The sequence below is a fragment of the Ambystoma mexicanum genome, chromosome 6p, assembly GCF_040938575.1.
Source record: "Ambystoma mexicanum isolate Mex_15411 chromosome 6p, UKY_AmexF1_1, whole genome shotgun sequence".
Taxonomy (NCBI): Eukaryota; Metazoa; Chordata; class Amphibia; order Caudata; family Ambystomatidae; genus Ambystoma; species Ambystoma mexicanum.
In genome coordinates, this window is record NC_090935.1 from 748,340,674 (window position 1) to 748,357,555 (window position 16,882).

The following is a 16,882-nucleotide window of genomic DNA, read 5'->3' on the forward strand; positions in this document are numbered from 1 at the left end:
GTGGGGAGGCTGCAGGGGCAGCTGCGGCTCCATCCACCCCAGCTCTGAGTGTCCCAGCCAGGACAGTGTCGGTCCTAGTCCACCCTGCTGACGTTCCCCCTGACTACATCACACTTCAGCTAATGCCTGCACCAACTCCCATGGTGAGTGTTCATTCCCATACTCCTAGTCCACAGTCCACCGGGGCTCCTGCCCCTAGTCTCCAGAGTGAGCGTAGGACACTCAGTATCACCACCACCTTCCAAGCGGAAGAGGAAGAGTGCTCGTCCAGTACAGGCTGATGCCCCAGACACGGCTACACAGTCCGGCCCACCAAGGAAGCCCTGCTTCAATCGGGTCGAACTTGATGCACTTGTGGAGTACGTGTCCGCACATCAGAGCGAAATGGTGATTACTGCAGGATGCAAGACCACACCTGCACAACGTCAGGCACACTGGCAGACCATTGCGGAACTCATAAGTGCCCTTGGATTCGTGAGGCGCACAGCTAATGATTGCTACAAGCGCTGGAATGACCTTAAGCGCAGGGCAAATAAAAAGCTGGCCTCAAGTCATGCCGCAACTCTAGTGACTGGAGGTGGGTCTCCGGCAGAGGACATAGAACTCACTCCACATGAGTATGTTGCTGGGACCTACGTCACGGAGGAACAGATCCAAGCTGTGGGAGATCTGCCAGATTACGAGGCATTGTCCGGTGAGTGCACATGCATGTGTGTGTCATCCATGTGCATGTCATGTGTGTGAGTGCTTCTGATTGAGTGCCAGGTGAGGGGGTGTGTGCCTGAGTGGTTTGGATCACCCATGTGCTTCATCCAATACATTCTGCGCACCAGGATTTGGGTGTTGCAGTATCCCTTCTGGCAACAGTAGACATTCAGCCCAACCTCCCGCCAGTTGCCCTTGCATTGTCATCTTGCCACAACATAGTTGCATGTTATTCTGTGTTCATTCAAGCTGATTGTCTGAATTCCACCACTTTCACTAGGCATTTCTCAGTCCTATTGCCACATGTGTGACATGGCTAGGGTACATGTCATCTGTGTGATGGCATGTGTCATGTATGTGTGTTGGACATGCCAATCACAGGCCAATGTGTGATGGCACTGCTAGGCAGCATGCAGCAAATTTGTTGGTCTTCCATCTTGGTGTCATCAATGTGTGCAAATTGCCTCCCCTTCATACGCAGTGACAGTGCATGCATGGTAGGGTTATAGTCATGTGGTACATGTGTCAATGAAGTACTGTTTCTGTTGCTTCTTAGCCCTAATTGTGTTCCATGTTGCTAATGCCTGTTCCCATTTCTTTTCTTTCATGTCTTTGCAGGGGATGATGCACTTCATACTGCTGGGGTTGGGGAGATGGTGCAGACCCAGGAGGGGTCTCAGGCCCGACCGGGCACCAGTGAGGGACATGGTGGGTTGGTGGGTGAGAACCCACACTTGCTGCAGGCCGTCATCTCAAGGGGTGTCTCTGGGTGCACCTCCCCCGAGCTATATTCAGGTGTCGATTCGGATGATGAGACCTATGTTGCGTCGCAGGTAAGTGTCTCTGGGAGGGATTCTGTACTGTCCAACCCACCTGCACCAGGGGTAGAACCCTCAATGGGGATGTCAGTGTTGGTAGGTCAGCCTTTGGTGGTTACGGATGCAGGGTCACACTCCGCTACATCTGATCCTGTTCCTGGGCCAGCAGATCAGAGGGGAAATGCAGTCCTGCAGCCTCAGGCAGTGCCAGCACAGCCAGGCGCAGTTCGCCTTGCCCCAGACAGGTGTGGTGCCCGCGACGCAGTGGCCGTACGCCACCTGGCAATACCGCATGGGAGCAATCCATATACAGTATGGCAAACCAACAGGCAGCATCAACTGAGATGATGGCTCAGGCCATGGATAGGGTGGCCACTTCCATTGTCCCCCAAGAAAGGCTAATTGAACAACTACAGCAGGCAACAGACTCCATTAGCCAGTCACACAGGGAGGACATGTTGGCGTCCAACAGGGACAGGCGGGCGGCACTGGAGTCTCTGCGGGAAGCCATTTCCATTGAGTTCCAGGGCCACAGGGAAGCCCTGAGGGTGGAACTCTGTCAGCTCAGGGCAACTCTGGTTGAGCTTGAGGCTTCAGCTAACACGAGGACAGAGCAGCAGCTGGAGCGGCTCACACGTACGCTCTCAGCTGAGATGCAGGCAACTAGGGCGGAGGTCCGGGCATCCCGTGAGTTGTTGCATGGGGACCTCCGCACAATTATCCTCCAGAACCAGACCTTCCACACCCGCATGCTTGCTGCCATGGAGGATCAGACTAGGGCTTTGCGTGGGCCCCCTCCCATAATGCCACCACCTCCTGATGCAGCTGCAGAGGGTGAGGAGAGCGACAGCAGCGATTCTCCCACAATAGGGTAGCCGTGCAGGCCATGAGCCCATAGAGGTGTTTTTTTCCCGCAAGATCCACACAGGTGGGTTTTGGTGTGCACCCTGTCCTCGGACCTCCTGGGTGGCCTCCCCCACCCCCCGGGCCCATTAATGGACATTTTTTTTATTTTTTTTATTTTTTATTTTTTGGACAGTGTGTTGCCTTGTGTGGCTCCCGCTGTATTGTGGCTGGGCACATGCAGGCTTGTCCTGAATTTGGGTCAGATGCTTGGGTTTGTGTGACACACACCCCTCCTGCTTCCCGTTTCCATGGGCTTGCAAAGGGTGTGCCCAAGTGACATTGACTTACACGATGACGTTGGACTCCCATTTGATGTGTGGGCAGTCTGTAGTCAATACTGTGTATACATTCCTAGTGCATATTGTTGTTGTATTGTACACTGCATGGTGTATTGATATGTGCCTCTGCATCCATCTCATCCTCCTAATTTGCAGGTCCATTTCTCATGTCTTCACAAGGCGGTCTATTTTGGGACTGGAGTCCATGTTGTAAGCAGTGCACCTACACTCTTGCGTGGCGCTAACACTGTATACTTGGAAGTGTTCGAAGTGCTGCCATTATCAGGTAGTGAGGCTACCAATTTTTTAAGTCCGTACTGTCATGTTTATGGTAGGTTGGAGGTTGTGTAGGTGATTGGTATTCTTGGTAAGTATTTGTTATTGTGTGCTGTTGGTCCTGCATTACTGTGAGCATTTCATGTGTGGCCAGTTTCCATTAAGGACACTGTAGTTGGTGACACTTGGGGCATGTTGTGGGGATTAATTTGTTTGCTCTCACATTGCATGACATGCCATGGTGTGTTGTGTGGCCGTGCCAGGGAGGGGTTGGGTGACATGGCATTGTTCTCATGTTGTATTTTGCAAGTGGGTATTCATTTTTGCTGCATGGAAGTGTGTCTTTTGATGACACTGCATTGGTGGTGTAGGTAGGGATGCACACATTGTGACACTTCCAGATGAACAATCTCAGGCTGCTATGGTTCTGACAGTTGACTGTCCCTTTGTTCATTATAATTGTCAGATTGAGTCATCATTGATTGTCAGATGGTATGTGCCAGGGCTGTGTGCACTCCACAGGGGTGTGCTTTCTATGTGAAGTAATTAGCCACCAGCTGCGTACGGGCTACCTCACCCCGTGCCCTTTCCCCTCCCATGCGCAGCGGGCGTGCATGTGGTTGGGGATGTGGGGGCACCACCATGTCCACAGCCAGGCCCCGGCGTGTTGCAACATTGTGCAGGACACATGCTGCCACTATGATCCTGCACACTACTGGGGGAGAGTATAACAGCTGCCCGCCAGAACGGTCAAGGGAGCGAAAGCGTGACTTGAGCACTCCAAATGTGCGCTCCACTATGCCCCGTGTTGCAATATGGGCTGTGTTGTATCTTACCTCGGGAGGCGTGATGGGATTCCGAATTGGCATCATCATGTGTGTGCTCAGAGGGTAGGCACTGTCCCCTGGGGAGGTGGTGATGGGGATCATTAGTGGGGTATTGGCATTACTCTGTATCTGTCATGCATGCGTGTGCTGTGGCATTTCTACTCACCAAGCAGCCATGCATCGCCATGCCGCCCAGCTTCCATGTCCCGGTTTAGGGTTGACATCCTGTAAATGAAGCTGTCGTGGGTGGACCCTGGCTAGTTGGCATATACTGAGGTGATGATTCCCTTGGCATCACATACTACCTGGACGTTGATGGAATGCCAATGCTTGCGGTTTCTATAGATGTGCTCAGATGCCCTGGGGGGATGTAGAGCCACATGGGTGCAATCAATGGCACCTAGCACTATGTGCCTGCGGACTGATGGGCGTGCAGTGATGATGGCCAACACCTGGTGTAGGCACCGTGACTGCTTGGCCTGTGACACCCCCCCACTATGTCACTTGTCCGCTGAAATGATCCGGTAGCCAAGAAGTGCAGTACATTGAGGACCTTCTCCAGGGGGCTGAGTGATTGGGAGCACGGGGTGGGTGATGTGAGGTCATCCTCCCACTCACTGACCAGGTCGAGTATTATGTGTGGTGGAAACCTGTACCTCACATACACCTGGTCATCTGGCATACCAAATAGGCTGTTTCTGGGTGTGAAGATTCTGGCCGTGACTATCCTTCTCCTCCTCCTGCGGTATCCCACGGCCACTGCTGCTAGGAACGGTATATTCATTCTGGCATCTGAGCTTGTTTGTTGTTTGTGCACTCTTTTATGCTGCGCGGGACGTGCGCCTGCTTCATGCTGGCGTACGTGTTTCAGGATTGGTCCTTTTATTTTTTGGCGCGTTGTAGGCGAGCAAGTAAATCTTCCCGCCCACCCCAGGAATACACGTAACACGCTCTCCCAGGCCCAGTCGCGAGTAAATAATCCCGCCCACCCCTGGAATACACGTACCCCACTCTCACAGGCACAGTCGCGTGTGTAACTTCACGCGCACACACCGAAATACACGTACCCTGCTAATTCGCGTGTGCAACTTCCCGCGCACCCTGAAATACACGTTCCCTGCTGAAATCGCGTTTGGAACTTCCCACAAACCCCGTAATACACGTACCCTGCTGATACCGCATGTCAGACTACACGCGCAACCCTGATATACACGTACACAGGCGAATCGCACTGCTGGTGGGTGGGCGGGTGGTAGGAAGGAGTGGGGGCCTGGTGGAGGGTACCCCTGGATGCAGGGGGGTGGGGGTGCAGGGAGACATGAGTGGGGCCTGGTGGAGGGTGCCCCTGACTGATGGGGGGTGGGGGTGCAGGGAGACATGAGTGGGGGCCTGGTGGAGGGTGCCCCTGACTGGTGGGGGGTGGGGGTGCTGGGAGACATGAGTGGGGCCTGGTGGAGTGTGCCCCTGACTGGTGGGGGGTGGGGGTGCTGGGAGACATGAGTGGGGCCTGGTGGAGGGTGCCCCTGACTGATGGGGGTGGGGGTGCAGGGAGACATGAGTGGGGGCCTGGTGGAGGGTGCCCCTGACTGGTGGGGGGTGGGGGTGCTGGGAGACATGAGTGGGGCCTGGTGGAGTGTGCCCCTGACTGGTGGGGCGGTGGGGGTGCAGGGAGACATGAGTGGGGGCCTGGTGGAGGTTGCCCCACAGTGCTGGGGGGTGGGGGTGCAGGGGAACATGAGTGGGGGCCTGGTGGAGGGTGCCCCTGGATGCTGCGGGGTGGGGGTGCTGGGAGACATGAGTGGGGGCCTGGTGGAGGGTACCCCACAGTTCTGGGGGGTGGGGGTGCAGGGAGACATGAGTGGGGGCCTGGTGGAGGGTGCCCCTGGATGTAGGGGGATGGGGGTGCAGGGAGACATGAGTTGGACATGAGTGGGGGCCTGGTGGAGGGTGCCCCTGACTGGTGGGGGCTGGGGGTGCAGGGAGACATGAGTGGGGGCCTGGTGGAGGGTGCCCCTGGATGCAGGGGGTGGGGGTGCAGGGAGACATGAGTGGGGGCCTGGTGGAGGGTGCCCCTGACTGGTGGGGGGTGGGGGTGCAGGGAGACATGAGTGGGGGCCTGGTGGAGGGTGCCCCTGGATGCAGGGGGTGCTGGGAGACATGAGTGGGGGCCTGGTGGAGGGTGCCCCACAGTGCTGGGGGGGTGGGGGTGCAGGGGGACATGAGTGGGGGCCTGGTGGAGGGTTCCCCACAGTGCTGGGGTGTGGGGGTGCTGGGAGACATGAGTTGGACATGAGTGGGGGCCTGGTGGAGGGTGCCCCTGACTGGTGGGGTGTGGGGGTGCAGGGAGGCATGAGTGGGGGCCTGGTGGAGGGTGCCCCTGGATGCGGGGGAGTAGGGGTGCAGGGAGACATGAGTGGGGGCCTGGTGGAGGATGCCCCTGGATGCAGGGGGTTGGGGATGCTGGGAGACATCCGTTGGTGGGCAGTAGTGCAAGGTGACATGTGGGTTGGCTGGGGGGCATGGCCATGGTGGATGGGCTGCCTACATGACATGTGCAGGGGTGCGGGGTAGTCCCCTGTGGTGTGGGCCTACCTGCAGGGGCCGTGGAGGGTGTAGAGGGAACAGCTGGGAGGACCCTGGGAGGACCCACACGGCCAATTCACGTGTGGGACTCCCCGGCACCCCCGAAATACATGTAGGCTGCTGGATTTGCATGTGGAATTTGCCGCGCACCCGGAGTTCACGTACCCTGCTGAAATTGCGTGTGGAACTTCACGCGCACACCGAAATACACGTACCCTGCTAATTTGCGTGTGAAACTTCCCCCGCACACCGAAATACACGTACCCTTCTAATTCGCATGTGAAACTTCCCGCGCACCCCGAAATACACGGACCCAGGGCAATGGCGTGTGGAACTTCCCGCGAACCCCGTAATACACGTACCCTGCTAATTCGTTTGTGAAACTTCCCGCGCACCCCGGAATACAGGTGCCCAGGCCAGTCACGTGTGGAACTTCCCGTGAACCCCGTAATACACGCACACGATATTTTTCACACAGCGGGTGTCCATGTTTGTCGGTACCCCTTTGCACCTCATTTGTCCTAGAGGGCCACTGTATGGACCATTCATCATAGCTGTATATGGGTGCTTTTTGTTAGCGCACATTTTGGCGCACATTTATTTCAGGCACAGGGACGCTACCGCCTGCTTTCTTGTGGTGTACTTGTTTGGCCCTGTGCGCGTCTTTCACCGTGCGCTGGTTTGCGCTATTTGAACTTGTTTACATATCTCTATCATCATCTCAGAGAAACATGATATCAACTCTGTGTTTGTGCTTTATGCATTGGGCATGTATTACTAAATACTATTACTCCCATGCGTCGCATATATAAACATTGCTTACCCTCACTGGAGTGCTAAAAGGCCACGCAGACTACCGCAGGCTGCCGCTCGTGTTTTCTCAGAGTGATTCCTCAGAGTTCCACTTCAACGAATGGGGTTTCAGCACGTCCGGTGCGCATATTCAGGCATGGTTCAACACAGAGCACAGACCGAAGTTGCCCAATGAGAGTACACCAGTACACCAGTTATGGCTCTCACAGAGAAACAACAGGAAAGCAAGATAACAAACAACACACCTAACTGGGGGAGGGAGAGCACAGCAATGATCTACGCTCCCTATTGTGTTGTCTGTCGTGTTACGCTGAGCAGCTGAAGCAGCTTAACAGCATAACGCAACTTGAAAAGTGACTTGCTGGAAGCGTGGGTGCAGAAGCGCGCGCCTTGCCCTTATGTGGCTTTCTGGACAGTGGAGAGGGACTATACCTAAAATAAAATAAAAGAGTGTATTTTAACTTCAGATATAGTATAGTTATTATAGTTATTTGTTAAGTACACATAGCAGTGAGCCACCAAGAAAGAGTCCAGGAGTGAAACAGGCCGTACCAATCACATTAAATCCAATGTTCAGTAGCAGGTATTCCAAGGTTCCAAGTCCTTTCCTAGCTTAACAGCGACTTGAAAAGCGACTTGCTGGAAGCACTCCATTTGCTACTGTAGCTCATGTTCAGGCACCTTTCCAACTAATGCCATGTCTCAAGCCTATGCATTTCTCCCACTGCTCAAGAAACTCAAATCTAGGTGATTCACCATTTGCTTCATTGCCTCATGTTTTTGTGTCTTTCCATCTAATACTATGTCTCAAGCCTAGTCGTTTCTCCCACTGCTCAAGTGTCTTAAATTGAGGTGGTTCGCCAATCACTGTGGTGTCTCATATTTGGGTTGATTTCCATTTACTGCTTTTTCTCAGATCTGGGCATTTTCTCCCACTGCTCTAGGGTCTTGGGTCTAGGTGGGTCTACTTTTGCTGCTGTGTCTCAAACTTGGGTGTTTCTCATACTGCTCAAGTATTCAAATCTAGGTGGCTCTCAGTTTGCGAGACCACTCAATTGCCTTGGGAGACCTAGCAAAGCGACATTGAAGATAATGTCCATCCGAGTTTGAGGTGTTTCTAAATCGCACCACGTCTGTGGACATATGGTGCAGGCATGGCACCCCATCCATGCAATCTAGAATGTAGCTATGACTAATCCGTTATAGCTGGTCGCATAGCCTTCCGCTCTGAGACCTCTGTTGTGCCTCAACACCTCTGCCACTTATATGCCGCGACAACCTAGGACACATGTTGGTCTAGCCGAGCACACATCGGGCCTCCTGCACTAGCAATCTGCCTCAACCACCCACAGCACCCATCCACGTGCCTGACCTATGGTTTGCGTTCTGGAGCCTAGCCAGCCCTCCTAAATCCAAGCACCCACAGTGCAACAGGAAGGGAACATGGGAATGAAAAACAATGAATACAGTAGAAGATAAAGACGAACCTACTATGCCTTGTGAGTATTCAGAACGTGCAAGTGCAGGGCCAACAATAAAAGCGCATTGAGGCCTTACAAATGGGGAAATGGTGCTACATAAATGAGGACAACAATACAATACAATACTTAGCAGAAGGAGGATATGTGTTGTCTGTATTTCCACATCTTTCTTTTGTGCTGACGTAACAGTTGAAGTGTTTGATATCATCACATATCTATCATTCAGTGTCCCACATTAAACTATATATGATTTACGCTGTTTGAGAATGTTGTTAACTCTGAGGATTAGCTGTTGGAACATGACGTTTGGCCATGTGTATCTAGTCCAGTGGGAATGGAATTGTATTAACAATTGCAGTACTTACAGTTTTATACAAAATTAGGTGGTAAGGTTGATTTTGTTATTTATGACTATTACTTCAATGTATCCAATGTATCCATCATGCATTTGATTTCATTTCATTGTGTATTTTATATCTAGCATTGTATTTATGAATCTTTTATGATGTGCTTAAAACCAGAGACCAGCTAGTGGCCCGGCCCAATTAATCAATCATCTTATTTGCTCTGTTTTTTTTAATTATTTAATTGTTTTAGCTTGCTAAGGTGTAAAGGTGTAAAGGCTGTACTTGAATTCAGATCATTTTATTTGTTTTGAGATGTGATCATTATTCGTAATGAATATTTTGGGTGAGGTTTGCTTATTAAACCAATGTCGCAATAAAAAGAAAACAATATATATCAGAGAGCATCTTGGATAACCAGGTCTGGTGTCTGCTGCTTGAATGTGAGCTAAACATGTTAGTTTATTTCTGTGAGAGTGGTTGTGAATGATGAGTCTGGTTATGCTGTAACACAATAGTACAGGTTTAGCCCTTCTTGGATTTCAGTTTTTTTTCCTCTCCAAAACTCTCCTTAAAAGGTGCATTTACCCGGCGCTATCTTTTTCAAGCTTCTTTATCCATAATGCAGGACAGTGAAATGCGGGCTGGGTGATATATTTTATTTTTGCTCTAAGCTTCAAGATAATCTTTTGGAACCAGTTATTTTGGTTCGAGATTTGCTGAATCTCGTCTTAGTTGTAATGTAAATTAAACATTAGTTCGAATTCACCGAAAGCCCTGTCCTTATTTAAACATGTTGATAAACAAGCTTTGATTTTCGGAGAGTTGCTTTTTAATGTGAATGCATTTGAAGTCAGTACTTCTTATGATGCAACTGAAAAAAACAGTTAAAGAAAAAAATGATCTAACCACAGAAAATATACATTCTCCGGTCTCATAGTTTACATTACGCCATGCCTTGTTTTCTATCATGCATTATTGTCTAAACGGTGAAACATGTCCTTTTACACAACTTCTGAGTTGTACAAATTCTACAGCAGGGCCTAGCTTAGGTTGCCTACTACAGTATGTGCTTTGCGCCAAACACACCGACTAAGTTCCACAAAAGAGCGAGCGCTGCGTGCTTCGTGAGTGGGGCGAGCGGGTCTCAGGGGCAGGCATTGGTTCTCTGTTCTCATATCAAATGCGCATTTAAGACAACGCTGACTTGCAGTGATCATCCTGGAAAACCGCCATTCGGTTGCTAAAAGGAAGAAAAGACAGTTCAGGAAGAAAACCTTTAAGTTCGACCCTAAGAACTGTAATGTTTTATCCCTGTACAACTCTGGCACGGGTTCACTCTATTAACCTTCAAGAAAAAGGGCAGCAGCGTATAATCCAAGTGCATTATACAGTCAGGCAATAGCCCTTTCTGTCGAGGGCTCTCGTGTGAAATAATTACCTGCAGGTGCACCGAGTACTCAGCCAAGGGATTTATCGTTGGGTCAAGGGCAGTAGCTGCATCTTGTGCAGAGCCTGGAAACCAAGGGGGATTAACACTATTAGGGAAGAAGCTGGTAGCTTCTGTTTTCCTCGCCATGTCTCTGCTTTGAGAAGTTTAGTACCGAAGCGAATTCTTAACGTCAGCAAATAGGGACCTCAGGGCTATCCTGGAAGTTCGCCATTCAAAATTGCACGATTTGGGACTAAAGATAATATTCCTAAATGGACGTTTCAGCATGGAGCATCGAAGTACTGCCTCCAGGTCCATCTTTATGAGTACGGTAGTAATATTAAAATAAGGCGGCCTTTGAACCAGTTCCTTTTTCAACATCCAACTAGCTAAAAGTAATGAGGAATTTAACAAGCACGAAAGTGAGGTTGTTTTCGAAAGTGAAAATCTGCTTGTGTGTACCCCCACCCAGTATACATGTTCAAAATCGCCCTTTAAAATGTTGAATTTTTTACTCAGTTGAAGACTTGGACTCGCACAAGCAGGGCCCGCCTTAAGCATGGGTCGACTGTGCCATTGCCCAGGACTCCTGCTAATGGGGGCGCTGTGGGCATAGCTGCTGCATACATTCCAAGTAATACAACATGTATTTTACAGGAGCTGGCCTGCTTCTAAGTTCAAAGCTCTTTTTCTGCCTGTCCCAGTAAGGCCGTGCTTTCAAGTGTGACACTTTGGCAAGAAATGTCTGCCTGCCCAGAGAGGCCCATACGAATAAACACAGCAGATCCAGCAGGGCTTCCCAAATACTTCATTCGGTACTGATCTCTTTGCTCTGGCTGACCATTGAAAGTGAACGCTGTTTATACCTGATGGCTCATTTAAGTAACCATTGTTTTAAAGAAGACGTTCCTTATCTTTAACGTTTCACTGATTAGAGCTGCAAACAGGCATTTTTATCTTGAAAGCACACTCGAAGCAACAGATGCCCAATTAAGTAAACATAACACAAACAGCTTATCAATGATCTCCCTTACATTTATGTATTCTTAACTGACACACCAAAGGGGTGTTTTATTTTGGTAGAATGTCCAATTTCCCTCACATCATATATGAAGTATACCTTTTCAAACAATGGAAAACAAATGGGCTACATTTTCTCACATTATATTTTGCTGTGAATCTTTAAGCCTTGAAATTGCATTTACAAAACTCAAGGGGCATTTTTTAGCATTTCGCTGAACTGCATTCTGGTACTTGTAGTCTTCAAATTTAAGGCAGGAGAAAATAACTCTACGATCATATACTTATTTTTTACACAGCATATCGATAAGGATGTATATATTTGCCTGAGTACTTTCTTACGGTTTGTGTACTTTTCAAGTCATCTTTATAAAAACAGAGTATTATTGAAAGCCAAATAGTGGGGTAGTGGTTGGAGGAGGAGAGAGTGAGTAGTGATGATTTGCCATGGATGTGGGAAGAGAGGCTGCTGCCTTGGAAAATGGAGAGGTTGCTTTCCCTTATCCTGACCCTTTGCTGACTTGATCGCACTATAAGGCAATGCTCCATTAGAGACACGTTGCCCTGTCTGCCCCAGGCCCAATCCCTGTATTGAGGTCCTTGGAACCTGCGGTCACAGCAGGAGACATTTCTTAAGTATGCAGCACCTTTTATATTTTAAAAAATAGTACGTTTTTTGCTTGGAGATTCATTTCTTTTGAGAAGCGACATAATCCTCATGTATGGCTTCTGAGTTAAGAGCAGGTTTCTAGTTTGATCAATATGGCCAAATATATGCACCACTCAAATAAAAGAAAACATGAAACTGTTGTAAATACAGCACTTTACTCCAGCTAGCAAAAAACAATCACATATGTTGGCACTGTATTCCATAGTTGGGTGGGCTTTTCAAACCAAATTTGAAAAAAACACCAAATGCAAACCAAATTTCTACCAATTATAGTTGGGAAGATGTGTCCAGGTGGCTGACCTGTCGACTGGTTTCAAATCGCAGCTTCACCACTTCACCAAAGTGCTGGCTCATCATTTTTATCTCACGGAACCCTATCCGCCAAAATCACAGAACTGTCCACTACTACACAAAGAAAGCGTCACTCATTATGCCCCCACATATGTAATAGAAATGACCATTATACTGGACATCACAAAATGATTTGTCTGTTGGCTTACTCCTGGCAGCTTCTTTTTTTGTAACTTCAAAAATTCGACTAGATCATAAAAGACTCATTATTTGATGCCATTATCTGTGATGTTACTACATTTGCAAAATGTAGGGCCCCACTCATATTTTTCCGCCCATGCCCCCACAAATTCGAGAGCCAACCCTGAACGCAAAGTGGTGAAAAAAAAGAGGTATCTCAGATGTTCCCCTTTAACCCCCTTTGCCGTGTAATGCACTGAAGGCCCATCACTGACTTTTCTCTGTGTTGGTGTGCCGTCTAGTGTCGAGTTGTGATTACACTTCTGTAATGTTACCATTAGTCATACATTAGCAATTATGACCATTAGCCATGAAGCATTCACATTGGTCTTGAAAGGCACTTGATTCTCTGCAGGCGAGTACAGTGGTTTGGTACAGTGTATTATCAACACCAAAACAAATCTCTTTGGTACACAGAGCAAAAAGAAAGAGCCAGTAAATTGAAACAATAGCGCTGCTTTAACCATATTACCAAGCACCTTCTTCTTTAGATTGGTTACTTACATGTGTATCTTCACATAGCATTACAATTCAACATAAAAGAGTTTAACAGCTATTTCTGAAGTGAGATGCTGCCATAGAATAGCAATTGCGAATGTAACATGCTTGGAATGTAGGCACTGTGATGGCTGCTAGGTTGAGATCAGGAGACCGCCTGGAGTGAAAATGCGTCATGGAGGCAGTTTCCGGGACTCGGTGACTTAACTAAGTTATGGGAAATACAGTAGGATCCCCTCTTCTCATTCTACCTGCATGTACTCCCTGCAAGAGAATGGCCCTGGATCCCTCAATTTCCAGCCGTATTAAAAATGCAGTAAGCATGAAATGCAGCGGTGTAATGGTAACAGATCGAAGGCTAAACTCCCTATTTGCGTGTGTATGCTCTGAGACCACAACGCTACTGAGAAGTGACTTTATTTAAAATAGCAACATCTAATAATTGACAGTAATAAACATAGGAAAGAGAGAATAATGTGATTCATGCCTTAAACAACTGGGGTTTCCAGGGAAAGATATACAAACACATACACATTGTTTGCTATTTAAGTCAATTTGTTGTTACAGAGGTTGCAAACAAACAAATAGGTGACCATGACATCATACTAATTATTCTCACTAACGTAAAATAAATCTGTAGGGCTCATGTAAGCAATATTGTATTCCATAAGCAATAAAGTGTGTGTTCATTAGCCAACTTTGTACATGTTAAAGTGTATTTTGTAATTCTTAGAATCATTATTTCATTTTGAACAGTCATTAAAACATTAAAACCTTTACCAAAGTTCATCATATTCAAGATGGCAATTTCAATAATCCCTAGTAAGGTTTACGGTGAAGAGCTGAGATTCTACTAATAGTGCACAGTCCAGAATCACGCATCACATTCTTTTCTTATTATCCTAGCAGTAATAATAAAACAAAACATTTTTACTGGCCAAACTCCCACTTCCACAATTACTATCTCTATTCCATCCAGATTGAGTCCTTTTTTCACCAACCACAAGTCTCCAGCCCATTTGATAACCTACACTTTTCATCTGTTAGTCCACTTTCCGACAGTGATTGGCATCCCCGCCATCCACACGTTTAGGCAGGCCCATCATTCTACAATGTCATGCTGAGAACCTCTGGACTGAGAGCATCTGTTCAGAAGAACCGTTGTTCTAAAAAGGCGTCATTAGCAGCAACAAGCCAAACAGAGAAGGGTGAGACAAGTCCTTTTCGTGGGCACTCAAACATGGGGGAGGGTGGCATACTCATTCAGGAGCCATTTAGCACTGTGAGTTCCTGTGCAGTGTATTGTCTGGCAGAGATGCTGGTCTTTATCCACTAGTGGGCTCATACCCAATGGTCCATGGAATTGGTTAGGGGACAGAGGGGACATAGATTGCCTCTGCCACGGTATCCCTCTCTTCACCTCATCACTGGAAGACATTAGAAAGGACTTTTCTCCCAAAAGTGTCAAGCAAAATCTTCTTGAAGGTTTGATGACAAGAGATGATTCAAAGAAGTGGAGGGAGACCCCTTCTTTTGAAGGCAAATGTCTTCAGGTGATTGGACAAAAACAACATATCTTTACAGGGTCAAACCCTGTCCTTGGAAAAGTGGACATTGCCTTCTGACATCACGCACACGTTCTTTGTGCTACAGAAAGTGGAGGAGACAAGAAAGAACAGATAGAGGCTGAGAGAAACCTTCCTCCAGATGAAAAGAGCGTCCACTGTCTACACTAGCATTGTCCCCCTTCCATTTTCAGATGGAATCAAAGGTCCCTTTGGTATGCAGCACCTTGGTGGGAGGCTACACCTTTTGTGAATGGGTGTACCCTTTGTGTCCTGTTCACAGGACACCTTCCTGTGGAGTGACTGACTCCATGGGAGGACCAGTGGGGGGGTGGAGGGGTGGAGGGGTGTTACCTACCCTCAAAAGGAACAAAGCAAGACAACCAACAGGGCTACTGCTCTGCTAGCTGCAACAAGGGCGGCCTGGCTGGGGTGGGGAGGTGCACATAACCCTTCCACAGCTGGACTGTGCTCACAGGGCTGACACATGAGTGATATCAAATTGATCTGGGTTGGATAAACTATGGGAGATATTTGGCACAAGACCCTAAACTCAGATATGGCTTATATGCACCGTTTAATGTGCCACCAGGGCAGCATTCTCATAGTGATCATGTTTTTGGAACAGGGGTGCATATCTTAAATGCAGTCCCTGTGCTATAGTGATATGGCTGATTTGGGGATGGTTAAAGTATATTCTGAGGTTCAAAACATGCTGCAATGATAAAGTGAAATGTGTGGTCTTTGCAGCTTTGTTGGACTGTTTAAAGGTAGAACCCGCTTAAAGGTAATTTCAGTTCCAAATTGATTTCTATAGTTAAGACAATTTTAAAGGTGTATTTATTTGTTTGTTTATGCATTCATTTATATTGAGGGTTTTATATTGCACAACACGAAGAAACAACTGCTTCAGAGTGCCAGGAGGTGGATGCGTTTCAAGGAATTTGAGGTAGATTGGCAATCAAGACAAGCACCTGCTAAGAGAGTAGAATGTAACACTCTATTTATAGCAAAGCCTGAGGCTGCATCGAATTTCCAAACATCAGGCAATGTGTGAGGAATACCATCTTTGAAATTTCTAGGTTTTTCAGGGTCTCTTAATACAATTTTGATCTCATTAAAGACATGGCGTGTGTACACTTCGGGCCATGACTGTGCTCGTTCTATTTAAAATTGATACAAAACCCTACAGCGCCAGTAGGAAGAAGCAGTATGTGGATTTAAACCGTGCACCGTTGCCATGTGCATGGTCTCCAAGCGCTCTCGTATATCGGAAAGGAATCAAGGTAAGGTTGGTTAAGGGAGAAAAGGTCAATCGCAAGCATTTGGTCATGTAAAACCAGGAGCAACGGATGCTTGTGCCGGTTTGCTGTCTAAGTGGGTACACTGGAGGAATTTTGCTTTCAGCTGAGAGGCATCCAGAATTTGACTTGACAAGTTATTGGACTCAGTTGGTGAGGTTTGCATGATGATTAGAGAGATGTGGGGTCGTGGAGTGTTTAGAGAGAATGTTTTCTCTAGCCATTTGTGTTGGAGTGGTTTGTCAGCAGGTCGTCAGTGAGGGTGATTAAGGAGGTGGTTGTTAGTGGATTTGATGGGATACCAAGTTATGAAATACAGCAGGACACAGTAAAACAATTAGATTCACCTTTGGTGGGACACCTTCATGCAAATAGAACACTGAACAACTCAGAGGTGATGCAACACCATTATGCATACCTAGATGGGAAACAGCATGCAAACATGCAATAATGCAATGCCTTTTGGTAGGGCTATCTAAATGTGAATATCTTGCATAACAATGCAGGGGCAATGCACTTTCCAAGATGCACCTAGATATGAAAACACAATAGAAAAGAGTATGGAATAATTCAATATGCTAAACATAGTTAGGGGTAGAGATGCACTCTTAGGTTTTCAAACGTAATTTCCATAAGTCATCCTTATTGTAATATGAAAAATTCCCGGTGCTCCCTAGTAAGTCTGTGCTACCAGGCCCAACAAGGCTGAAACACGTGTATGGGGTTGCTGGTGGTACTCTTGTTCAGAGAGGAATTGCCATAGCATTTCGGTGCTGTATCTGCCCATGTGGGCGGGACAAAGACTGATATGCAAATGGATATTTCCCATATGTG